The following is a 27258-nucleotide window of genomic DNA, read 5'->3' as shown; positions in this document are numbered from 1 at the left end:
CAAAAAGTCACTTGGTGTATGAAGGTGTGTGTGTGTGTGTGTGTGAGAGAGAGAGAGAGAGAGAGAGAGAGATTCTGCACATAAGTGCTTGGTAGTGACATGTATGAAGGTATGCGTGTGTGTGTGTGAAGGCACTGAATGTACGGTAAATGGACTGGTTTTTATGTAGTGCTTTTCTACTTTTATTGGAGCGCTCTTTGCCTTGTTCACCTATTTACACCCATTCATACAAGCATTTTTTGTACACTTTAAGTATCTTTTTATATCAGCATTATCAAAGTGGACTTTCATAGCACAGTTCCAGAATTATTTCCCTAATATTTATTGTGTATTTATGTCTTTAAATTGGCATAAATGGCATTCCATATAATGAAACCAATATGTTGTATTTTTATTATTGAGTGCGCTACCAATAACGTGCTTGTTATATAGAACATATCACATAATAATATCAACACAAAAACTTATTGATATTTAGTCACAGTATGAGCACATCGATGCACGTCTTAGCCAAAAAGTTGAAAAATCCGAGGTCACAGAGAGTCCCTGAAAGCAGCTCGATCGTCTATTCTCCACCCTAAAGGAAGCCGTGCGACATCCATCAGACTCGCAGGACTCTCAGAGGTACTCTCGAGCTGTCCCCAGCCTGTAGCTCCAACAAACAGCCCGCTGGGACATCACGCTGCGCTCCGGGCAGGCTGCTGATCTCTGCCCGGATTTACCCCTCGAACAGGACTGTGGGAGCGATGCGACGTCTCGGAGGAGGAGGAGGAGACGAACTGGCCAGGCAGAAGCAGACACCTGAGAGGAGGATCTGAGTTTGTTTCTGTAACGTCAAAGAAAGGTGAGTGGCAAAAAGAAAAGAGCGGAATGTTTCCTGCGGGCTCGGCTGGTGCCTGGCGCAGACGCGTGTTTGCTTGTTGGTGTTCGGTGCGTGTTACTTGTCGTGTCCAGCATCGGTAGCAGGCAGGCGGTATGAGTCATAGCCCCGGCGCAGGGCTGCTGGAGGATCTGCTGAGGAGCAAAGTGTCTGCAGCCTCCAGACCAACAGTCTGTTATCAGCCCGCTGCACCTCTACGCCATTTACGCAAACGACTCTCGTGCATTTTCCTCTTTGGAGTCCGCGTGCACTGTGATCGTAGTTGGAGTCTGCGTGGGTGTTCACGCACGTGCAAATAAGTGACGTGATAGCTGCTTCACCTGACAGGCAGGTGTGTGAGAGTGAAATTCAGAAATGCTGCGTTAAACCTCAGGTTTGAAGCTGTGCTTCCGGTAAATGCGAAAGATAAAGCGATGTCTTGCACAACGGTGCGGCTCCAACTTTACAGCAACAGTTTGCTTTGAACCTTTTCATGTGTGGGGTTTGTTTTCTTTTTCCCACAAAGCAGTGGCCTGCTGAAGCCACCAGAAAGCGAACCACAGTTTGGTGTAGCCTGCATAGAAGACTCTGTTTCCGAAAGTTTATTTTAATGAATTATTCTTGGCTCTGTATGATGTCACTTTTGGCTGTAAGCACAGAAACCTCACCCACCTGCTGTTCAAACCTTCTGTTTGCCAGGGGCACTCAGTCAGAGGTAAGGGTGGCCTTAAATTAATATGAGCTAAAATCAGAAAGTATAAGATAACCTGGCATTATTTACCTGTTAGAATCAACATGGAACAGCCATTATTAACTGGAAGGTTATGTGTTTGCATCTCCTCTGTCTCCCTGAAATATTATTTAGAAATGTGTTTCTTTAAATCTAATTGTACCCTTGTAGCTGAAGAACAACAGTCTCAGCAGGAATCGGTATCAGAAATTTTTATGGGAATTATATCAGCGTGTGATCGACTGGCGACCTCAACTAAAGTGTACTCCTACCTTTGGCCTGCTGCACTGTAATCATGCATGTAGTAAGAAAGTGCCTCAAAGGGATCAAGAGTAGCAAGGTGATGTATAAGTACCAGTCCATTTACCTTTTATCTTCTGTGTAAAATTTCTCTTTTTCCATAATGGAATTTAAACATAAAGGTTAGCCTTTTATTATTAAATCCTAACAGGTAAGCTAACTAAGATTGAGATCTCTTTTTCAAGAGAGGACTGCATACAAACACACACATGCAACATTCAAAAACTGACACAAAGAGCTGCACAGTTAAGGGACAAATGCATTATACACACAAATGAAGACCAACTCGTACAAGAACAGTTGCAGATAGACAAACGTAAAACCCTACAGAAAATGCAGCTTAATAGTTCTTTGGAGCTTGTTCCATTTATAGGCAGCAATGAATCTGAATCCAGTTTTCCCAAGCTCAGTGTGAACACGAGCTACAGATGATGTTTAAATGTCCTGAAACCTGACATTGTAGGTACTTTATTTAAATTCAGTCAAGGAGTTGAGGTAATAATAATAATAATGGATTGGATTTATATAGCGCTTTTCAAGGCACCCAAAGCGCTTTACAATTCAATTATTCATTCACTCTCACATTCACGCACTGGTGGAGGCAGCTACAGTTGTAGCCACAGCTGCCCTGGGGCAGACTGACAGAAGCGAGGCTGCCATATCGCGCCATCGGCCCCTCTGGTAAGCAGACAAGCACCCTCTCTTCAGTTTGCTAGGGAGCATCATCCCACTTCTTCATAAAAGATACAATGGTGAGTATGAAAAGAACCACCTGTGATGAATTGCAATGCATTGTGAAACAGACTCGAGGTTTCAATGTCGATATGGAAGCATGCATAGAAACAATATCATCATAATCAAGCGCAGACAAACTGCGTTAAACGTCCCGGTGAGGTAATTAATATTCAGTTTTACTATAATTTAGAAGCCACTTTCAGTGGGTACTCTATTCACAAGGGGTCCCCACAGTGGGTGGCTCCGCATTTTTGATTATGCAGACTTTTATACCCTCCGCCTTCCTGATGCAACCCCAAAAGATTCATTTCTCTTCCCAGGGCTCAAATGGAGATCTTCTTATTAAACAAAAATATGAAAATGACTCTCCTACTCATTGTCAATGTGCATAATTTAAATAAGGTAAAGGGAATAGAAGTCTTGCTGGCCTATGCAAACAATTACAATTTTTTCATTTGCTTTAAATCCAGGTAAATTCACCTAATTTGAAAATGATATTTCATGTCCACACACAGATGAGGAGGTGTGACAGTAATGAGTATTTTCTTCTTGGAGTCTTTGTTGACTCATAAATCAGTTTGTAAACAAAGATGGAAGGAGCAGAGGTAATTAGCGGAAGCAGCCTTTATTGGATGGGTAATGCGGTCGGCATCCCCCGAGCTGCTGGCAGCTTTATTGTTTCTGCAGAGTGAATCCAAGCTGATTTCTTGCTGATAGGCTCATAATGGAAATTACAAATAACATCTGACTTGCCGGCCTGTTATCTGTGCTGGTGTTAGTGTGCACACTAAAGGCCTCGGCTTCCTTAGAGTTGCTATTCATTTGGTCAAATTTCATAAAAAGACAAATTAATAAAGACGAATGAGGCGAAGGGAAAAGTTGCTCTTTGCTTGTGCTGTCAGGTCTGCTGTGATGTGAACTACTGATACAGAAAAACTGGTCAGTGAATTTTTAATCTTCAACAAAGCCAAGCAATGCCTGTGTATGTCTGTTAGCTAAAAATCCTTCTTAGATTTCAGTAATTCAGCTGAGGGGTAAAATGTGCAATGTAAATTACGTGTAGAATTTCACTGAATATTAATCCCTAAATGTGACCCCAGATCAGCTGTGAGTCACAGAAATGCCACAGTGTGACATGTGGGTGCATGAAATATACTTCTACAAAGGGAGGCTCTGAGATGGGACATGGTTAAATTCCATTTACTGGATATGAGTAAAACGGGGCTCTTTTACAGTTCATGGGAAGATGACATGACAGCCCGTGCGTTACACTTCACGTTTGTGCAGCAATTCGTCTGTGACAGAAGCTGAGTTAAATATAAAGATTGATCATCTGAGTTGTAAAAGCAAACTTGCATGCGTTTAGAGGCATCTTGTTATTTCATGCTCCATTATCGAGTTGTGGCGTAACCTCTTGATCACAAGCAGCATCTATGACGATCATCCAGTTATAAAGATTTAAATGAACAATTCAGACTTTAGACATGAGGTCACAATAAAGGTAAGAGAGAGAATCTCATCACATTTCATTGTCTTAAAGAAGCTCACATGAAATTTTGTCACCATGAGACTCAGTGCTAGGGTTGAACACTTTTCGGTGAAGCTATCTGCTGCTAGCAGCAGGCTTGGTTATTTTTTTTTTTCCTATTGTATTTAATGGCCTGACCTTTTCAGAATTCAGCCTGCTAAATAAATAGCAGGTAACATTTAATAGAAAATGTGAGCGTTTCTGAAAAGTTCTTGTTTGAGAACAATTTTAGAAAACTGTGTGGTTGTACTTCCTCCCCATTTAAAAGCCTGTGCTGTTGCCACTTGATTATTTCGAGGTTGTAAGGCATCCTTCTGAGTGCTTTGGTTAGGTCTGTGTATAATAATCCTAAACTGGTGACATTAGATGTTTTTGTACCATAAAGTTTTTTCCGTGGTTGTCGTCTTTGAAAAATGGTCGTAATCTCTGGATATTGGGATCGCAGCAGCTGACTGGAAAACTTAAACATATCAACCAGCCCGAGTCCATTTGACACTCTCTGTGGACACACGCATAGTGTTATTTTTCTAAGTATAGTAATGCATCTGAAGCATAGAGGTCTGTAGATTTGTGTGCAGAAACCTTTAAATTCATCTTGTCAGTGACCTGGTTGCTCACCTGTTAATCACAGTTTCTGGGTCAGTAACATGAGGAGTGTCCAGTGGGAATTTTTAAGGTGTCAATAAATCCTAATTTGGACAAATGGTTTCTCTTACCTGGGCAAACTCACAAAGCATCCCAACTGAATCTGAAGCAGAAATGCTTTTAAAGTGGGTTAAGTCATAAATAATCAGGTTTTTCATGTTTGTGTTTTGTACTCTCCTTCATTAACTTCTCTTTATTTTAAAGTCTCATCTGAAATGTGCATTGCAAACTAGGCTGGGCTATAAATGCTGTTTTATGGTTCATGCAACATCAAACTATTCAGTTTTACCAAAGATGCGGTATCGCAGAGATCTGCAGGTTCCATGATCTGGATCTCTCACTCCTAACTCTACTTTAAGATTTAAGATTTGAAGAGGCAGCACAGTGCCAACCAGCAGTCAAGAGAGTCAATGAGGTCAAAGCAGTTTCCCTGTAGGCTTTAATAGCACCAGAAATCGCTTTCCAACCACAGGCATTGCCACCTGGTGTCAGTTAAAAGCAGTGCTGGTTTAAGGCACTTAAATATTGGATCTTTCTTTCTATCTGTAGTGTTCTTTGTGCTTGGATGGGTTTTCTGTGGAAGCTTACAGTTTGTCCTGCTTTTGAAAAAACTTGAGGGCTAACAGTTTTCTCTGGTCCTCCATAATTTCTGTGTTGCTGGTCTGAGGTAACAATCATATGGAATCACAGTTGGATTAGACCGATTTCAAGATATACAGGCTTATGGAAGTTTCATGCCATTTCCCGAGTTGTATTGGCAGCTTCCGTTCTAAAGTCTGAAAATGCAGTTGGTACCTTTGAGGTTTATCCGGGAAGAATAGGGGCGCTCACGTTAGGTGTTTTGCTGTGATGATTCACAGTGACCTTTTGCCTCCAAGACAGTCTCCCTAACCACTCTGCCCTTTCCTTCTGGCTCTCTGTCACTCCCTCCCTCTCCTCCTCTTCTTCCTCCTGCCACCCACCTGCAGTGTATCGACCAGAAACAGCAGGATTCAGCCTTCCTAAGATGATTAATGCATAGATAAGATTTCCACTTGATAGCAAGGGCCTTGCTGCAGAAACACTCCTCTTCAGGTCGAGCATGGTGTCTGCGTGTTGGCTTTCCTGAGAGTATGGTCTGTCAGGAGAATTAACTTTTAGTTATACAAATGTTTCCTGGCAGAAATAATCGAGTTGAGTTGAAGCTCAATTGCTGGCTGGATCCAAAGATCCCACGTTTATTTTACAGCGTTAAAGAGCTGACTGGCACACCAGACCTGTCATGGATAATTAAGTGTATCTCTGTGATTTATCACAAATTTATGTGCTTATGATGCGCAGAAGCACTTCAGTTTTATTTTTACTTTAGAATTCCAGTTCGTTCTCTGGACCTTCCTTTGCATAAGTCATCTGCTGCATATCAGAGACTAAATGACTCACACCAAAGGGCTGCAAGGCTTGAGGTGCAGATAGCACAGGGCTGAAAGTGATTACTGTTAAATATCCTTGGGATGCCGAACCTGCCTTCACTGTATACATTTTTATCTTTTAATTACTGACTCAAAAGGCATTTAAATTGTTGTACAACAACAGTTCCCAAATGGAGTGTTATGGCACACTAGTCTGCCTTGACGCGAGTCCAGGTGTACCGTGGGATTTTGTCATACATTATTGCACAAAATGTTATGAAGGAACTTTTTATTTACTGTACTGTATTTTGCAGGCACTCGTTTGTTAATAGCCTGCAAGCTGTTAAAGAAAAAAAACCTTGTCATAAGGAACCCATGTTCTTTTGTGCAGTGACTCAAGAGGCGAAAATATTAAAGTGTGACACATCAAGACCCTGAGAGATGGTCATGAGGATAGAAAATGTATGAGTGGAAAATCAAACAGTCAGTAAAAAACATTGTGAAGCTACTGGTCTATTGGAAGTCAAAAGCTCTCAGCCCAAGTGTATCATCTGCTGAGAGGAGCTGATGGTATCATGGTAGGAAGCAAACTGAAGAGGCACTAGGAACGCAAACATCCCTACTGAGTAAAACCCTAAAAGAATGTTGAGGCAGCTTTATGTGAAAGTGTCTGATAAGGCTGATGCAGGCGATTTCGATACCAGTGAAGCGCAGATTTGAAAAAGTACGCCTAAAAGCCATTTGGCTTTCCCTTTGGTGTGGCTTGGGCACAAAATGTGTAGAAAACCACTGAAGAAGATGCCACCAAAATGATCATCGAAATGATCAGCCAGCCTGAAAAAATGTTCTATCTGGATCCATGAATCGGTGATGGCTCAAAGTTTCGAGGATTAAGGCAAAGCAAAATGGCAAATGTGGCAAGAAAGTTGTCAAGAGGTAACACTCACACACATGCGCGCACACACAAACAAATGCTTGTCTCCCATTAAACCTATCCAATGGTTGTCTGCTTAAAGCTTCATAAATTATTTTAATTACAACGAAATGCAGTTTGCATCCATCCAGAAGTGCTTTAGCCATGATATAGATATATTACAAAATATATATTAGCAATGATATAGGTATATAGATATATTACAGAAATGGGTCTGTTATAGGTATGTTACAATGACAGTTAAGATAAGTGAGATATGTGGATAATTTCTACAGAGGCTATATAAAGTGCTGGTGGTTGTGAGTGGTGGTTCAGTCCATGTTATTATTGTGTGTTTGAGGGTACAGTTGTCCATTGTGGGTGTGTGTATGTTCAGTCCATGTGTTAACGTGGGTCAGATATCAGGAGGCAGAGTTGAGGAGTCTGACAGCTGTGGGGAAGAAGCTGTTCCGGTACCTGGTGGTCTTAGTCCGGAGGCTCCTGTAGCGCCTCCCAGAGGGCAGGAGGGTGAAGAGTCCATGTGATGGGTGACTGGGGTCTCTGATGATTTTCCCAGCCCTTTTCAGACACCGCTTCCTGTAGATTTCCTTTATGGCAGGAAGTGTAAAGTGTAAAGTGTATGTGTTAGTCCCCATAGGGAAATAGTTCCTCTGCATTTAACCCATTCACCCAGTGAAGCAGTGGGCAGCCACCAGTGCAGCGCCCGGGGAGCAGTGTGTAGGGACGGTACCTTGCTCAGGGGTACCTCAGGGTAGCCGTTCAGTGGAGTCGAACCCCCGACCTTCCGATCATGGGGCCACCACTCTACCTACTGAGCTATCCCTGCCCGGCGATGCGCTGGGCAGTTTTCACGACCCTCTGCAACGCCTTCCGGTCCGAGGCAGAGCGGTTCCCGTACCAGACTGTTATACAGTTGGTCAGGATCCTCTCGATGGTGCAACAATAGAAGTTCACCAGAATGTCTGTGGACAGGTGGTTCTTCCTCAGGAAGAAGAGGCGCTGGTGAGCCTTCTTGACCAGCTTGGAGCAGTTGGTCATCCAGATGAGATCCTCGGAGATGTGGACACCCAGGAACTTGAAGCTGCTCACACGCTCCACAGCCGTCCCCTTAATGTGGATGGGTGGATGTGGGTCAGCATTCCTCCTGTAGTCCACGATGAGCTCCTTGGTCTTCTCAGTGTTGAGCAGCAGGTTGTTTGTGTCGCACCACTCAGCCAGATGATCCACCTCCTCCCTGTAGGCGGCCTCATCGTTGTCACTGATGAAGCCAATCACCGTGGTGTCATCTACAAACTTAATGATGGTGTTGGAACCATCGGCAGGTCTGCAGTCATGGGTAAATAGGGAGTAGAGGAAAGGGCTCATCACACAGCCTTGTGGTACACCGGTGTTCATTGTGATTGTAGATGAGCAGTGGTTATCCAGCCGGACATGTTGGGGCCGGTTACACATGAGGGAACTGATGCCTAGGTCTGTCAGTTTCCTGATGAGTTGTGAGGGGAGGATTGTATTGAATGCTGAAATGAAGTCTGTAAACAGCATTCTGGCGTAGGTGTTGTTATTGTCCAGGTGTGAGGGGACAGAGTGCAGTGCGATGGAGACTGCATCCTCTGTGCTCCTGTTCTGGCGGTATGCGAATTGGTGGGGGTCCAGGGTGGGGGGAGACAGGATTTGAAGTGTGCTAGGACCAGCTACTCTAAGCACTTAGTGATGATGGGGGTGAGTGCTACTGGGCGGTAGTCATTGAGGCTTGATGGGTTGGAATTTTTGGGTATCGGGACGATGGAGGTGGATTTGAAGCAGGCCGGTACCACAGCGTGGGCCAAGGACAGGTTGAATATGTCTGTCAGCACTCCTGCAAGCTCCCCAGAACACGCTCTGAGAACACGCCCAGGGATGCCGTCAGGACCTACAGCCTTGTGGACATTGATCCTGCTCAGCACCACTCCTACATCAGTGGGGGAGAGAGTCAGTGGGTGGTGGTCCAGCGTCACGTCTGCTTTGGTTGTAGTTGTTGGAATTCCCTCGCTCAAAACAAGCATAAAAGTTGTTGAGCTCGTTGAGGAAGGAGACATCAGAGGATGCGGGGGAGGGTTTGGTGGTCCTGTAGTCTGTAATGGTCTGGAGTCCTTGGCGCATGCGTCGGGAGTTGGAGTTGGAGAAGTCTTCTTCTACCTTCTTTTCGTAATAGCGTTTGGCTTTTTTGATACCCCTCTTTAGCTTAGCCCTAGCTGTACTGTAGGCGTGTGCATCTCCTGACCTAAAGGAGGTCTTGCGGGCTTTCAGGAGGAGACGAACATCCCGGTTCATCCAAGGCTTCTGGTAGAGTGGTATAGTCAAAATCTCTACCGTTGGCCAAATTTATATCGTTTCTACCATATACCGTTTATAACGCCCACCCCTACTGTATTCATAGCTTTATCACAGAGAAATATTATCAGTAACTGAAGGCTGGTTTTTACTTTGGTGACATATTAACAAATGTTTAATGTGTCTTCCATTAAGACATGAGTTGGATGTGCTATACTTTAAAATTTGTTCCAGCTGTTGTATTGTGACTGTTTAGCAGCTGTCAGGGACCCAAGTGAATGTAGACATCTGCTTTTTGGTTCAAAACATCCTTGAAACGTAACATTTTCTCATTTTTTTTTTTTTTTTTTTTTTTTTTTTAAATTTTTAAATTTTTTTTCCTCTCTCTCTTGTGACTGACTGAGCTCACTTGATTAAATTCAAAACAGCGCTCCCTACAATGCCATATTTTTACAATTATCAACACAGTTGTTAGACTGTTAACTGATGCAGTTAGTTTAATAACTGGTAAATTGCCTTTACAAATGAAAGAGAAAACAGTAAATTGGTTAATAATGAAAACTGGTGCCAGCGACCAGTCACAAACCTGTGTATAGTTAAACTCTCTGTAGTTTTTCGAGTTGTATTTTGGTTTGAGGATAAAGATGCTGTGACACATTCAGGTTAACGATTTGATCTCAAGGGTCTCACTCGGTTCAGCCAGTCAGTCTGTATAATTTACAGCTGGATAAACAGGATGAGAGAGGAGGATTTCAAAGGCATGGGATGCCAAACATGGACTACCATACATACAAAGAATCTCATAATATCTGAACAATGCTATTTTAAAAAAAAATATTTTTTTACAATATTGTCCTCACCAGAAAAATTTAAGTAACTGCACAAACTGCTGCAAGGTTTATTTTCTTAAGTGTGGAACCTGTGAGTCTTCTCTATTGAGATGAACAGCGATCTGATACAGATTCAACACTTAAAGGTTCCAGATGCGATTTTTATCTCCTTAATTTCCTCTAAATGAATAGAGAGCAGGCCACATCTGGCTGTAACACTTATCAGTTTTCAGTTTACTTTTCAGGGTTATGACTTTTCTTCAGTCACATCTTAGTTGCTCAATTTTTATCCAATTTTCACGGTGGTGTAAAGAGGTCAAAATCTGGAACTATTGCCATCGTCCAAATATATGGTCCTGACTGCAAAAGCTGAATTATTGGTGACAGTGTTTAGTGCCGGACTGACTTGCTGGTCAGCTCTCCTCCTAACACAGCCCAAAAAAAGTTTTTCTCTGCTTTAGGCAGAGAGATGGAGGCTGTACAGACTGAAAGGGTAAGAACAGGAAATCTTTGGCTGACTGCAGGATCTGAAAGCACAGAAGAATCAATAATGAAGACTGCTCTTCTGGACAGTAAATCAGCTCGGCGGTACATTTTCTCCTTGCAGCTGCCACTTTTATCCTTGCTCATAAATACCAGGATTACAACTTCTCATGATGGGGAACTCCTTGCTGGGTACTGCCGTTTTTAATGATTGTGACTAACATCGATTCTTATACTAAAGAGGCACTATGGTTCTCTGAGGCTTACGCATGATATACAGGGAGTGCAGAATTATTAGGCAAATGAGTATTTTGTCCACATCATCCTCTTCATGCATGTTGTCTTACTCCAAGCTGTATAGGCTCGAAAGCCTACTACCAATGAAGCATATTAGGTGATGTGCATCTCTGTAATGAGAAGGGGTGTGGTCTAATGACATCAACACCCTATATCAGGTGTGCATAATTATTAGGCAACGTCCTTTCCTTTGGCAAAATGGGTCAAAAGAAGGACTTGACAGGCTCAGAAAAGTCAAAAGTAGTGAGATATCTTGCAGAGGTATGCAGCAGTCTCAAAATTGCAAAGCTTCTGAAGCGTGATCATCGAACAATCAAGCGTTTCATTCAAAATAGTCAACGGGGTCGCAAGAAGCGTGTGGAAAAACCAAGGCGCCAAATAACTGCCCATGAACTGAGAAAAGTCAAGCGTGCAGCTGCCAAGATGCCACTTGCCACCAGTTTGGCCATATTTCAGAGCTGCAACATCACTGGAGTGCCCAAAAGCACAAGGTGTGCAATACTCAGAGACATGGCCAAGGTAAGAAAGGCTGAAAGACGACCACCACTGAACAAGACACACAAGCTGAAACGTCAAGACTGGGCCAAGAAATATCTCAAGACTGGTTTTTCTAAGGTTTTATGGACTGATGAAATGAGAGTGAGTCTTGATGGGCCAGATGGATGGGCCCGTGGCTGGATTGGTAAAGGGCAGAGAGCTCCAGTCCGCCTCAGACGCCAGCAAGGTGGAGGTGGAGTACTGGTTTGGGCTGGTATCATCAAAGATGAGCTTGTGGGCCTTTTCGGGTTGAAGATGGAGTCAAGCTCAACTCCCAGTCCTACTGCCAGTTTCTGGAAGACACCTTCTTCAAGCAGTGGTACAGGAAGAAGTCTGCATCCTTCAAGAAAAACATGATTTTCATGCAGGACAATGCTCCATCACACGCGTCCAAGTACTCCACAGCGTGGCTGGCAAGAAAGGGTATAAAAGAAGAAAAACTAATGACATGGCCTCCTTGTTCACCTGATCTGAACCCCATTGAGAACCTGTGGTCCATCATCAAATGTGAGATTTACAAGGAGGGAAAACAGTCCACCTCTCTGAACAGTGTCTGGGAGGCTGTGGTTGCTGCTGCACGCAATGTTGATGGTGAACAGATCAAAACACTGACAGAATCCATGGATGGCAGGCTTTTGAGTGTCCTTGCAAAGAAAGGTGGCTATATTGGTCGCTGATTTGTTTTTGAATGTCAGAAATGTATATTTGTGAATGTGGAGATGTTATATTGGTTTCACTGGTAAAAATAAATAATTGAAATGGGTATATATTTTGTTTTTTTTTAAGTTGCCTAATAATTCTGCACTCCCTGTATAGGTGTTGTTTCTCTGAGCTTGCGTTGTGGCTTCCACCCATGAGACCAGGTAGCATCTCGCTAATTTTGGCTGATTATTCAATTAATTGTGAAATAATTTTGCAGGTTAAACAATAATTAATACTTCTAGCATTAATTTAAAGATAAAGACATTCAGGGCTTAAGCATAACACCATGAAGCCATTGTAGCTGTGGCATTGTGACAGTACTGCAACCACATATGTAGGTAAAGCTTCAGTCCAAAATGAAAGTCATATCTTATTAAATAGACTGTGATATGAAACCATTGATAAAGATCATAAACCCAGCCCAAATGCTTCTGCTAAGGTCACAGATCACAAGAAAGGTCATTCCCCCCCCCCCAAAGTTCATCTAAAAAACATCTCCAAAGCAACAGGTGGCAATATAAGCCTAACCTTGAAGAAATGTAGTGCAACAAACAATTATATGGCACACAGTCTGACGTGAATTGAAGATAAAGATGAACACCAGTGACTTTTGCTAGAACACCTTTGATGTTGTCTGCATGTAAATGCAAAAACATGTTTGTTTTTTTTCTAAAGTCTTCACTTTTGAAGGAGTTCTTCCAGAAGCTCAGTTTTGAGTCATCCAAAAAGCTGTTTATGTGTGGACGAAAGCCAAAATGCATAGAAAAGGCTAGGTTTGCCAAAATACCTGTGCACCTAGGGATGTGGCCAAGGAGTCGCCTCCTGCTGGCCATTAGAGTGAATGTGCTCAGTCTTCAGAAAGAGCCTATGTCCATGTTTTATATTCAGAGCAGCACTTCTTTTTTTAGACCTCACGCTGCTTGCTGCTTATTATGTTTCATAATAATCACTGCACATGTGAACATTATTTAATACTTATTAGAAGATGAAAGCATCATAATCAACAAGGGAGCCAGAGAGCTGAGGTCATTTTTTTATTTTTTTTATTTTTTGGTAGATCAACTGACCATGAATTAATAAACCATAAAGAAAGGAGAAATGTGGCACTGCCAAGGATGCTCGTGGGACTAAACACAATCTCCACTTTTCTTTGTCTCTTTCATTTGTTCTTTCTTTGCTTCTTTATGTCTTTCACGTGATAGACTGTGTTGATTTGCTGCTTGAAAGTCTGAGGCTAAATTATCCTCTGACAACCCTCCTCTGCCTTTCTCTTTTCTGTTCTTCTTCCTATACACGCCTGTCTGTCAAACAAGGGCTTCTTTTTTTTTTCCTTTTTCTTCCTATAGCATGCTTGGCAGGTAGGGATTTTTTTTTTCTTTTTTTTTTTTTTCCCCCTTTAGTCTTTGCACCAATCAGACTTTGACTCAGCGATGTGGGCACCTGGAAGCAGAAGGCCTAGAAAGCATTTTTAATGTCCTCTTGTTTTGGGGGAAACCTTGACATTTTGATTTTTCTGCACTTGTGTTTTTTTTTTTTTTTTTTTTGTGTTTTTGTTTTTGTTTTTTTTTTTTTAATATATTGCCTCCCTGCTCTCTCCACTTTGACAGGCAGAAGTCAGGCCTGCAGAGTGGTTCTTTATTAAACTCTGCTGCTTTGACATTTTGTGATTGGGTGCCATCTTTTTTTTTCTTTCTTTTTTTTTTCTTTCTTTTTTTTTCTTCTCTCTCTCCCTCTGTCTTTCCCCCCTTGTGACTATGTGGGAGGAAAAGATGTCAGTTTTGGCACTTCAGTAGGACACTTCTGAAAATTTGGATTTATCTTTCTTTAATGACACAGCTAAATTGAGCCAGAAGATGATTAAAAATGAGTGTAGAATGTAAAATGTCTAAATCGTCCAAGAATTGCCTTGAAATTTTAACTGGAGCCGATTTTCCTTCTCATTAGTCAACAAACCAAACTTATGAAGAAGAAAATAAATTCATTGCTACCTATTGTTTTTGCTTCATGCATACTGGCACCAGAATAAATGATGTAGTTTAAAAAACAAAACAAAAACAACTGAACAAGGTGCTAGTTAAATCTTCACCTTTCACACTGTCACCTTGCCTATTACAGCCTACTTGTTAATGTCTTAAACACTTGCTGGAATTTATGAGACATTTTTCCAGAAAATAATTTGCTATAGAAGAGACTGTAAATATGGCCTGCTGAAGATTCTGTTTTATGAAATCTGAATTTTTAGTCCTCATAAGTGACAACAACATTTGTACAACGTTAAATGTCCATCACGGCTCAGGCCATGAACACAAAAGCCACACGTTCCTTAGATTGTGATGTTTTGTTGCGAGTGGCATCCAATCAGAAGACAGTTGCATCAAAGCGAATCATCCAAAGAAACCACTAAGTTGGCTAATATGTTTATTTGTAACCTGCTGTTAGGCTAACATGTTTTATCAAAAAAAAAAAGTCTCAAAATGGTTAGTTTGTTATTTTATGTGAATGTTATTAACCATAATTCATGTCCCAGTGTGGCCTACGTCACATTAATGCTTAATTCTGTTTGCGCCTTTTGTCGGTGGATGTGCTGTTTGAACAGCAGCTCAGCTTTAGTTTCCTGTGATAAGAGATAACATCAATGCTGAAAGACAAACCCCTTGACATGAAGCATGCACATAAATATAGTTTGATTCAACTATCCACAAAAGCGAAATTTGGATGTTTGGCTAACCTACTGGCTAATAAACTAAGATAATTAATATACATTTTAATTTAAGGCTACCTTAAACAGGACTTTTTTTTTTTTTTTCCCCATACCAGTGCTAGTATCAATTCTCTTTAGGTTTCTTTCTTTATCAGTTTCACTAGTGATTCCTATTCAGCTTTAAATGTAGAAAAAAGTAGGTCTACACAGATTTTCAGCCTCAAGCCAACCATCTTTGAATCAGAACGAAGTTCATAAATGGAGTAGGAAAAAAGCATGTAGGTAACTCGGGTGTGCAAAAAAACTTGCTTTGAGTCTGACATTGTTATTTTTGTGATGGCAACTTGTTTGAAAAACATACCAGAATTGATGAAAGGAACTGATAAGCTGGGAAGCAAGTCATCCTGATGGATCAGTGCAATGTGGTGCTGGTTCTAGCTGGAAAATTGCTCTTGGTTTAGAATAAGAACAAAAACAAAACATCACTTTGTTTTTTGTGAACCTTTGGCAGACATGATATTCACATTCTGATACATCACAATGTTTTAAATGTTTTATGCTTAATTTTATTTATTCTTCAATGTTTTCAGAGTCTGTATTTGACAGCTAAGCAGCCTGAATCTTTGCTGTAAAAGGAAGAAGCAGATTACAAACTAATTGAAGCCTATTAATAATGAATGTAACCCGCAGCAGTGGATGTAGGGTATTCACAGAAATATCACTGTGTGTGTGTGTGTGTGTGTGTGTGCGTGCTTGCTTGCTTGCTTGCTTGCTTGGACATCTGTGCTTACTGCAAGTTTGTATTCTCCCAAGCTTAAGTGCAAGCTGCTGTGGTTATGAATCAAATGACCTCCCTGCAAGCTTGCAAGAAATAAATCTGTGAAGCATAATTGCTTACTGTGTTTCTTTCATGGTGCTATATATCAGAAAATTGTCTTTAAGGTCATGGTAATGATTCAGTCATATCACGGAGTCTTAGCCATAATAAATAGTAGATATGTAGTTAAATATGAACAGCACACTTCACTTAGAGTGAAATAATTATTATTGCAGAAGGCTAAGTGTAAACAACAATATATTAATCATAATCTAAGAAAAATTGAGGTTGTATGCAAATACAGCAATATCCTGCCACAGCAATTGGTTCTTATCAATAATTTAATGAATCTGGAGCCTGATGTAGCATTCCTGCTGTCAGGCGGCATGTCACGTTCTTCATTTCAACTTGAGTAGTTCTGTTTCACCTCCTACTTCATCACTTTGCGGTTAAAATTGGGGCGCTACTACGATCTGCAAATTGCCAAACATTACTTTGCACCTCTGCAAAGACAGAAGCCAGTTTGATAGTATATTTGTGCCAAGATTGAGTATTTTCCCACTAGAATTTGTTTGTATTTGGAGTGAGAATGGCTAAGAATTGAAGTTTGTTTTTGTTTTTTGTTTTCTTTCTTTTTCGAATAGTCACTATTCGGGGCAATGTTTCAGCTGATATAAATTATATATACCAATAAACTATAAGATTAAACCACTTGCCTAATACTGTGCAGACACAGGAACGCTGAATGGTTGAAGGACAGAGGAGGGTAGGAGATCTTTTCCTGTGGAGTGGGTAGATGCTTGGTCAACATCTTGCAATTGGGGATGTCACGTTACCATACATAAGCTCCTTTTTCGTTAAGGTTTGAAAGTTATTAAAGTTGTTTTCAATCACTACCATAATGGTGGCAGACAGTTTATTTAAATTATTAACATTATCTTTTCTTGAGAGGATGCGGATTGAAATATTAGGATGGGTAATGAGTAGCTTGCTAACATCACTACAAGGTATAACATTAGTTACATTAGTTAATTTTAGTTGATTTTGAAGTGGCAATGACAGCTGTCTCAAACAAAAGGGTAACATTTCAGAATAACACAATAACTGCCCCGTGTCTAACATTATGTTGGTTCTCCTTTTGCTACCAAAAAGTCCATGCCTCTGACCTGTTGACTCCACTAGAACCCTGGCAGTGTGCTGTGATATCTGGCACCAAGATGTTAGCAACAGATCCTTTAAGCTCTATAAGATGCAAAGTGATGCCTCCATGGAGCAAACTTGTTTGTCCAGCACATCCCACAAATGCTTGATTGGACAGAGATCTGGAGAACTTGGAGGCCAGGACAACACCTCAAACTCATTGTTGTGCTCCTAAAACCATCTCTGAATCATTATTGTTTTGATGGAGGGCGCATTATCCAGACCGACCTCTAAGCTCCCGTTCCTGTATACAATTCTTGAGAGGATGGTTCTTTTACAACTCCAGGCTTATTTGGATGTGAATGACATTATTGATAAATTCCAGTCTGCCTTTAAACCACGTCACAGCACTGAAACAGCGTTGCTTAGGGTCCTTAATGATCTTCTTCTAATTGCTGATACTGGACGCTCTGCGGTCCTAGTTCTATTGGATTTAGTTCAGTTCAGTTCATTTTTATTTCAAACATTTCAAACATGTGCCTTCACAATCATTACAAAATATCATTCCATTATTTGTTTGAAAAGGAGTAGGCTGAAGTATTTACTTATTTGTCCCTACCCCCTCAAGTTTATCCTCTGCTTTTGACATGGTGGATCACAACATCTTATTAGTGAGGCTTGAGCATACTGTAGGCATTAGAGGTGTCGCCTTGATTGGTTTAAATCATACCTCTCCAATAGGTCCTTCTCGGTCAACCTGGGCACCTGTTCCTCCTCCGCTGCACCTGTCTGCTGTGGCGTGCCTCAAGGATCTGTGCTGGGCCCTATTCTCGTCTCGCTGTATATTTTCTCCCTCTAGGTGCAATCTTTGAGAAATACAATATCGCTTTTCACTGTTATGCTGACGATATACAGATCTACTTTGAACTAGCTGATGATCCTCCTCTGTCTCTGCACTGCTTTCGAGAGTGCATGTGTGAGGTCAAAGAATGGCTCTTAGGAGACTCTTATCTTAAATGATAAGAAAACTGAAATCGTGGTATTTGATAGTAATATTCCTCGCGGTCAACTTCGTGATGCCTTTGGTTCCCTTGCCAGCTCCCTCTCTGACACTGTTAGCAATTTGGGCGTGTTGCTGGACAGCTCATTTAAATTTGATAAACAAGTGTCCGCTGTAGTTAGATCTAGTTTCTACCAACTACGTCTCATTTCTAAGGCTAGGCATTATGTTCTGCATAAGGACCTGGAAAAGCTTGTTCACGCCTTTGTGACCTTTAGGCTGGACTACTGCAACTCCCTTTATTTCGGTCTTCATTCTGCCCCTTCTTAATAAACTGCAAACTGTTCAAAACGCGGCAGCACGGGGAGGTTTGCCTCTATTACCCCTGTTCTAACTGACCTGCACTGGCTACCCATTAAATACCGCATCCAGTTTAAAATACTGCTGCTTACTTTTAAAATGATCAACAACACAGCCACAAGCTACCTTTTATTGAACTCCTTAGTCCATACATTCCCGCTAGAGCACTAAAATCATCTACTCAGTTACTCCTGGTTCAGCCAAGATCTCGGCTGAAGTCTACAGGGAGTGCAGAATTATTAGGCAAATGAGTATTTTGTCCACATCATCCTCTTCATGCATGTTGTCTTACTCCAAGCTGTATAGGCTCGAAAGCCTACTACCAATGAAGCATATTAGGTGATGTGCATCTCTGTAATGAGAAGGGGTGTGGTCTAATGACATCAACACCCTATATCAGGTGTGCATAATTATTAGGCAACTTCCTTTCCTTTGGCAAAATGGGTCAAAAGAAGGACTTGACAGGCTCAGAAAAGTCAAAAGTAGTGAGATATCTTGCAGAGGGATGCAGCAGTCTCAAAATTGCAAAGCTTCTGAAGCGTGATCATCGAACAATCAAGCGTTTCATTCAAAATAGTCAACGGGGTCGCAAGAAGCGTGTGGAAAAACCAAGGCGCCAAATAACTGCCCATGAACTAAGAAAAGTCAAGCGTGCAGCTGCCAAGATGCCACTTGCCACCAGTTTGGCCATATTTCAGAGCTGCAACATCACTGGAGTGCCCAAAAGCACAAGGTGTGCAATACTCAGAGACATGGCCAAGGTAAGAAAGGCTGAAAGACGACCACCACTGAACAAGACACACAAGCTGAAACGTCAAGACTGGGCCAAGAAATATCTCAAGACTGGTTTTTCTAAGGTTTTATGGACTGATGAAATGAGAGTGAGTCTTGATGGGCCAGATGGATGGGCCCGTGGCTGGATTGGTAAAGGGCAGAGAGCTCCAGTCCGACTCAGACGCCAGCAAGGTGGAGGTGGAGTACTGGTTTGGGCTGGTATCATCAAAGATGAGCTTGTGGGCCTTTTCGGGTTGAAGATGGAGTCAAGCTCAACTCCCAGTCCTACTGCCAGTTTCTGGAAGACACCTTCTTCAAGCAGTGGTACAGGAAGAAGTCTGCATCCTTCAAGAAAAACATGATTTTCATGCAGGACAATGCTCCATCACACACGTCCAAGTACTCCACAGCGTGGCTGGCAAGAAAGGGTATAAAAGAAGAAAAACTAATGACATGGCCTCCTTGTTCACCTGATCTGAACCCCATTGAGAACCTGTGGTCCATCATCAAATGTGAGATTTACAAGGAGGGAAAACAGTCCACCTCTCTGAACAGTGTCTGGGAGGCTGTGGTTGCTGCTGCACGCAATGTTGATGGTGAACAGATCAAAACACTGACAGAATCCATGGATGGCAGGCTTTTGAGTGTCCTTGCAAAGAAAGGTGGCTACAGTGGGGCAAAAAAGTATTTAGTCAGCCACCGATTGTGCAAGTTCCCCCACCTAAAATGATGACAGAGGTCAGTAATTTGCACCAGAGGTACACTTCAACTGTGAGAGACACAATGTGGGGAAAAAAAAATCCATGAATCCACATGGTAGGATCAGTCGTCCTGTCCCCTTGGCAGAAAAACAGCCCCATAGCATGATGTTTCCACCCCCATGCTTCACAGTAGGTATGGTGTTCTTGGGATGCAACTCAGTATTCTTCTTCCTCCAAACACGACGAGTTGAGTTTATACCAAAAAGTTCTACTTTGGTTTCATCTGACCACATGACATTCTCCCAATCCTCTGCTGTATCATCCATGTGCTCTCTGGCAAACTTCAGACGGGCCTGGACATGCACTGGCTTCAGCAGCGGAACACGTCTGGCACTGCGGGATTTGATTCCCTGCCGTTGTAGTGTGTTACTGATGGTGACCTTTGTTACTTTGGTCCCAGCTCTCTGCAGGTCATTCACCAGGTCCCCCCGTGTGGTTCTGGGATCTTTGCTCACCGTTCTCATGATCATTTTGACCCCACGGGATGAGATCTTGCGTGGAGCCCCAGATCGAGGGAGATTATCAGTGGTCTTGTATGTCTTCCATTTTCTGATGATTGCTCCCACAGTTGATTTTTTCACACCAAGCTGCTTGCCTATTGTAGATTCACTCTTCCCAGTCTGGTGCAGGTCTACAATACTTTTCCTGGTGTCCTTCGAAAGCTCTTTGGTCTTGGCCATGGCGGAGTTTGGAGTCTGACTGTTTGAGGCTGTGGACAGGTGTCTTTTATACAGATGAGTTCAAACAGGTGCCATTCATACAGGTAACGAGTGGGGGACAGAAAAGCTTCTTACAGAAGACGTTACAGGTCTGTGAGAGCCAGAGATTTTCCTTGTTTGAGGTGACCAAATACTTATTTTCCACCCTGATTTACGAATAAATTCTTTACAAATCCTACCATGTGAATTCATGGATTTTTTTTTTTCACATTCTGTCTCTCACAGTTGAAGTGTACCTCTGGTGCAAATTACTGACCTCTGTCATCATTTTAAGTGGGGGAACTTGCACAATCGGTGGCTGACTAAATACTTTTTTGCCCCACTGTATATTGGTCGCTGATTTGTTTTTTTGTTTTTGAATGTCAGAAATGTATATTTGTGAATGTGGAGATGTTATATTGGTTTCACTGGTAAAAATAAATAATTGAAATGGGTATATATTTGTTTTTTGTTAAGTTGCCTAATAATTATGCACAGTAATAGTCACCTGCACACACAGATATCCCCCTAAAATGGTTAAAACTAAAAACAAACTTAAAAACTACTTCCAAAAACATTCAGCTTAGATATTAATGAGTTTTTTGGGTTCATTGAGAACATGGTTGTTGTTGTTCAATAATAAAATGATTCCTCAAAAATACAACTTGCCTAATAATTCTGCACTCCCTGTAGAGGTGACCGTGCGTTTGCCTTGGCTGCACCAGATTTATGGAATAACCTTCCTATTTCTATCCACGTCTGATTCTTTCCAATCATTTAAATCGCAGTTAACAACCTATTTATTTAACCTTGCCTTCTCATTAATGCCTGTATATGATCCCTAAACTTACTCTATTTTACCTTTCATACATATCTTTTGTTTTTTTTGCTTTTGATATGTTTTACTTGCTATGCATTTTATGCTATTCCTGTGTATTAGTGACACTGACCTGTTAGCATACTTGGTACTTTGTTAGGGTCCTATAATATTTATGTCTTATTTTCTGTCTTTTATGTGAAGCACTTTGGTATACTGTCGGTCTTTAAATGTGCTCTATAAATAAAGTTGTATTGTAAAGAGGCTACATCTATCTGAGAATACGGTTTTCATGAAAGGGTGCTGCAGACCATGTAGTACATGCAGTCAGGTAGTACATGTTAAAGTAACATCCACATGGATGGCAAGTGTTCGCAGCAGTATGTTATTCAAAGGATCACACTGCCTCCCATAGTGCCAGGTGTTCCCCAGGTAAGTAATGCACACACACCTGTCCATCCATGGTGATGTAAAAGAAAACATGATTCATCAGAACAAACTACCCACTTCCTGTGTTCCGTGGTCCAGTCTGATGGTCATTAAACCGTTGTTGGCATTTTCAATGGCACGCAGGGGTCGACATGGACAGCCTGACTGGTCTGAGGCTATGCAGCCCCATGCACAACAAATGACGATAAACTGTGTAATCTGACATATTTCTATGAGCTACAGTAGACTGGACCACACAGGCCAGGCCTCACTTTGCGCAAACATCAGTGAACTTTGGTCGCACATGATCCTGTCACTGGTTCACTGCTATTCCCTCCTTGTTGATTGATACTGACCATTGTAGACTGGGAACATCCTACAAGAGCTGCAGTCGTCTAGCCACTTTGTCAAACTTAAAATCCTTAATCTTTCCTTTTGTCCTGCTCTTAGCACATCAACGACAAAATGTTCACTTGCTCCCTACAACATCCAAACCATGCACAGGTGCCATGATAAAGAGATAAATTGTGTTATTCACTTCACCTGTCAGTGGTCATAATGTTGCACCTAATTGGTGTATATAACTGTGATAGGCCAGCATCGGCCTAAAGGATTGTCTGACTGATGTCACTTTGGCTCTACTTGTGTCAGGAATAGCCCCTCAACTGATCTCTAGAATCGATTCGATTCAGATTCACAAGGTCCCGAATTGATTCGATCCACGATTTGATTCGGGGAATTTTTGCCTCAGACAGTCAGAAAAATTATAATTCAGATCATGCATCAGTACATTTCCATATTTTTATATCTATAAAAAGAAAGCTGACACTTGTGAGACTTTATCAAAGGTGTAAGCATTACAGCAGATGCCTTTGTGTCAAAGTAACTGAGGATAAAGCACAGAAAAACATGAAGGTGATTTTCCTGGCCTGGGATTTTGTACAAATATTCTGTAGTAGATCAAAAACGAAAGAAAACCATTAATCAACATATGAACAGCACCTGATGCTGCTGACATGAAGCAGAGCAAAGTTAGAGGTTTGATTAGAGACACAGCTAAGTGTTTTGCAGTTTTACATAATTTAAAGTTTACATTTGTTCAGTATTGAACTGCAGAAATGAGGCTTTCTTTTCGGAAGTAAGTAAAAGGGAAAAAAAGCAGCTGCCGACAGCGCTGTAAACAACGGTAGACTTGTGCGTAACAAGCAAGCGAATAATGCAGAGAACTGATTTTTAGACGGGAAACTGTTCTTGAAGTATACACAGAGAGAGAGAGAGAGAGAGAGAGAGAGAGCTGTGAATGAAGTGTGTGGTTTTTTTTTTTTTTCTTGTTTTTTTTTTTTTTTTTTGTTTGTTTTTTATTTATCGTGGTGGAAGCAAAACAGGAAAAGTAAGAGGGAATTCATGATGATGATGATGATGATGATATCAAATGTGAAGCGTAGTTTGCTGCTTCTTTTGCTGCTGGTTCAGTGAATTTTGGTTGGAGATAAATAAAACCTGCAGCTTTAGAATCAGTGCAAAAAGGACGTAAACACAAAGCGCGGACCCGACGAAACATCAGAGTCGGGGAGCTGTCGGCTTTCAGCCTCGACCGTGTCCGTGCCATCGGGTGAGAAAGGCGACATCTCACTGATTCTGATCCGTCGGCGGGTCCGCACTTTGTGTTTACGTCTTTGTGCAGAATCCGTGTACCTGCTCTCATTTACTGTTTTAGCTGTTTGGTGGTTGTTGAAATTTTGTGAGGTTTAACCTGAGATTCTGGCTTTTCGGGGAAAATAAATTTATGTTTAAAAAATCGATTCAGGATTTTAATGAATCGATATCACATTATCCAAGCTAGAATCGATTTTAATCAATAAATCGATAATCAAAACCCTCCCCTACCGCTCAACTACTTGTAAGTTATGTCACTATGTACTTTCAGGTTACTGCAGTACTTGTAAAATTCTTGCTGCGTCCTGCCTTACAGTGAAATAAAATGAGAAGCTACTTGTAAAAGATTGCATGAGACATTTAGTTGACTCCATTCTAAGTAAATGTCATGGTTGCGGCTGTGTGCAGGCAGGATGAGGACCCAAACGCAAGCTCACGGAGGCAGGATTGAACTCAAAATATAGCTTTATTGCTGGACAGAAAAACCATACAAACTAAACTGGAGACATAAATACTAGTGATGTGCGGATCGATACTGAAATATCGATTCCTCCGATACCAGTCATTTATGTTCTAGAATCGATACTCATATTAAAATATCGATATTTTAGTAATTTAGGGTAAATTTGTAGGTTAACAGGAACAGAGTGCAAATAAACTATATCATTTGGATTGTCTACATTGGAAGGAACTTAGTCTTCCGCCTGTCATAGTCATGTGTGACGTACGTTTGTATAAATGTGTCCAGCCCCTTGTTGTGCACACTCACAACAATGGCTGAGTATAAATGGAGTCATGTGCAGACGTATTTTAGTTCCACAAACGGTTGAGACGTAGTTTGCAATACATGTGGCAAGAAAGGGAGGTGTTGTGGCAACACTACTAACCTCATCAAGCACTTCAGAGTAAATCATATCACAGAATATGACGAGCTTATGTTGAGGCGAACTGAAGAGGAGTGGACAGGGACAGGTGCTGCAAGGGCGAGACAGACGTCTCTCACGGAGTCCTTTAGTGCTGCAGGCAGGCAACGTGTTCAAATAGTGCACAACTTCAGTTTTTTTTTTTTTTTTTTTTTCTATATGATAACTGTGTATTATTAAGCGATAAGAACAAGTAATCCGATGTCCTGTAATCATTATGACCCTATAATTTGAGATACAATAACTGAAACATGTTTTTGTACAAAGTATCGGTATCTGATCAGTATCGTCGATACCACCCTGAATTTTACTTGGTATCGGAAAGGAAATCAGTGGTATCGCACATCACTAATAAATACACAGAGGGTTAATGAGGGAAGTGGGAGCACACGGGGAACTCAGGTGACACTGATAATCATAACAAGACACGGCAGGAGTAAACGCAACACTGACGGGAGACTGTCAAAGTAAAACAGGAAGTACACAGAGGTTCAGACAGGAGGAGAGAGAGCACGGGAAGAGCACAGACATAACGGGCTGGGGAAAACATGGAATAAAACACAAGGAGGGGAAACGAGGGCTCACAGATACACAGAGGGTAATCAAATAAGGAACATCTTAACAGAACCTAGGAACCATGGCATAAATAAAGAACAAAATACAAAACACACGAAAACTAAGAATACTGGGCCAACATGGCCCAGGACCATGACAGTAAAAGCCTGACTATGAAGAAGAACTTTCGAGTAAAGGTTATTTGAGATCAAGCATAGCTGATTTCTTATCCTTTTCAAAGTTGTAAGAGCTGTTGTAAGTTCTTTAAAAAAATGTATTACTCCCTGTTATTCAGGCATGAGTTTGCTTGATGTGTTTGAAGGCTCTCCACAGCTCATAGTAGGGACGACTTCAAGAGAAAACAGTGTTTGTTTGGAGGCTGTGAAACCACAGAGACTTTGGGGGGGGGCTCAGTGTGAATGTGGTTCAAAGACAAAAAAGGCGATGAAACGAATCGGGGCAGAAGAAGTAGAGAGATGAGGTAGAAGAAATGAAGAGGGTGACGCATGAATTTGTTACGAGACAGTAGGAAAAATTAAACAACCTCTCAATATCCAGTCAAATTACTTTTGACTGGTTACCTACATATATTATTGTCATGGTAGCAAACATTTAAAAAAAAATTGACAGAAAAATGTCAGAAAGGTTCATGAAACATGATAATTTTCTTGGATTTTTCACTAATTTACGTCATATCACCAATTTGCAACAAACTGCAGCAGCAATAGGCCTCTTTTCTCTGCAGGTGTCCCAGGTAAGCCATGGCGGGATCCTAGGAGCCAGAGAAATAAAGGGCAAAGTCTTCTCCGTAGGTTGACTACACTGTGGGGACAGGTAGTCAGCAACCATAAATTCTAAAGTTTATTTCATTATTTTATACTCTGTTGTCAAAATATCTTTTGTGAAAAGGGTCTCCAAAGCTAGAATGAAAAATAAACTGTAGGAAAATATTATGCTTAATTGTTCACCCCTCTAATGGGGGTGAACAATTAATTTTGCAAAGGGGCCATATGAGAAAGTGGGACTGATGTTGAGGCCCCAATCATAAATGGACTGGTCCTTATATTGCGCTTAGATTGCATTTACTTATTCATAAAAAAACTGAGAAAAAAAAAAAGTTTTCTATTTAACATTCACATTTGATGCATCAGAGAAGAGCTTGGGGTTAGTATCTTCCCCAGTGATATTTGACATGCAGACTGGAGCAGCCAGGGATTAAACTAACAGCCCTCAGGTTAGTAGATGATCCGCTCTACCTCCTGAGCTACAACCACCCAATTCTGCTGAGGACCATTTTGATCTCTTTAAAAGTGTGTTGGTGCAGCCTTCCACAATGGTACCAGTTTCTCTGAGCCCCTCGGGGGGCAAAATGAATTGTCCACCCTGATCTCCTGACTGTTTACAAAGTTCAATTGGTTTAATTGGAGAAAAGCTAAAATGGCTTGTTTCAGATGGAGAATGAGGGGCTGCACAAAGAATCCACTATATTTACTGGTGGAAAAGTCACTTGATCTCTTTCCTTTGTTTACTTTTTTTCCTCAAAATATAGTGATCTACTAATGAACAGATGACAATGAGCTACACCCCTTGGACTGCATGCTGCGTCTGAAAAGGGAAATTACTGGTCTTTTACAGAAATAAATAAAATGATGGCATAAAAGAGGTCCTCGATGTCCTTTTTTGTTTTGTGGAATCTTAATGAGCACAAACCAACAACCTGCTCTGAGTGTATATCGTACGTAGACTGTGTGGAGCATTACTCCACAGCATGGGGAGTGAAAACGATGAGCGAGAAAAACTGAGGGAGGGAGAAAAGGCTAGTTGCCTGGTGACGGAGGAGGAAGGAGAGAAAAGGTGAAGAAAGGAGAGAAAATGAGGAGGAGGAAGAGGAGGAGGAGGAGAGGAGTGGAGTTGCTTCCAAGTGCAAAGAGTTACTGATCACGATGCTACATCTGTTGCTGCCATCTCTCCTACTGTGCTCTCTCTGGCTCACTCATAGGATGAAGAAGAGGTTTCGGCCCTCTGTTTTTTCCATGTTGTATCTTTGGGAAGGATTTATGGTTTTTATTAGCCATAATTAGTGCTTCCAAATTATTTATTTATTTTCCTGTGTTCTTCTGACTGTAGTCGGATAGCGTTTACAAAGGCTGACTTAGGATGTCCAGCTCCAAACAAATGGCTGCGTGTAGCAGCTAATGCTCCTGTTCCTCTTCCTATTCATTAATGTTCCACATTAACAAAGTCACTTTCTCTAATGTGTTTTCCACTCCTACCTTCATTGTCATACATTCATTAAATACTCAGTGTCCACTGTTACGTGAACTAAGATTCACATACAGAAATCTGAGA

At 41.4% G+C, this 27258-nt stretch overlaps 1 protein-coding gene across 2 annotated transcripts in view; it reads left to right on the top strand.

Annotated features, from left to right (window-relative positions):
- The first annotated feature begins 561 nt into the window (after positions 1 to 561).
- The window catches only part of rab27b (RAB27B, member RAS oncogene family), an 83604-nt gene continuing 56907 nt past the window's right edge, over positions 562 to 27258 (top strand). For both annotated transcript variants that reach the window (XR_013099462.1, XM_004538521.6), the window contains exon 1: positions 562 to 844. The gene's annotated coding sequence lies outside the window, so the exon portion shown is untranslated. The remainder of the gene's footprint in view (positions 845 to 27258) is intronic.

This window comes from Maylandia zebra, linkage group LG7 (genome assembly GCF_041146795.1).
Source record: "Maylandia zebra isolate NMK-2024a linkage group LG7, Mzebra_GT3a, whole genome shotgun sequence".
NCBI lineage: Eukaryota > Metazoa > Chordata > Actinopteri > Cichliformes > Cichlidae > Maylandia > Maylandia zebra.
The sequence above is the reverse complement of the archived record's forward strand: the minus strand, read 5'-3'. Positions and strand labels throughout refer to the sequence as shown.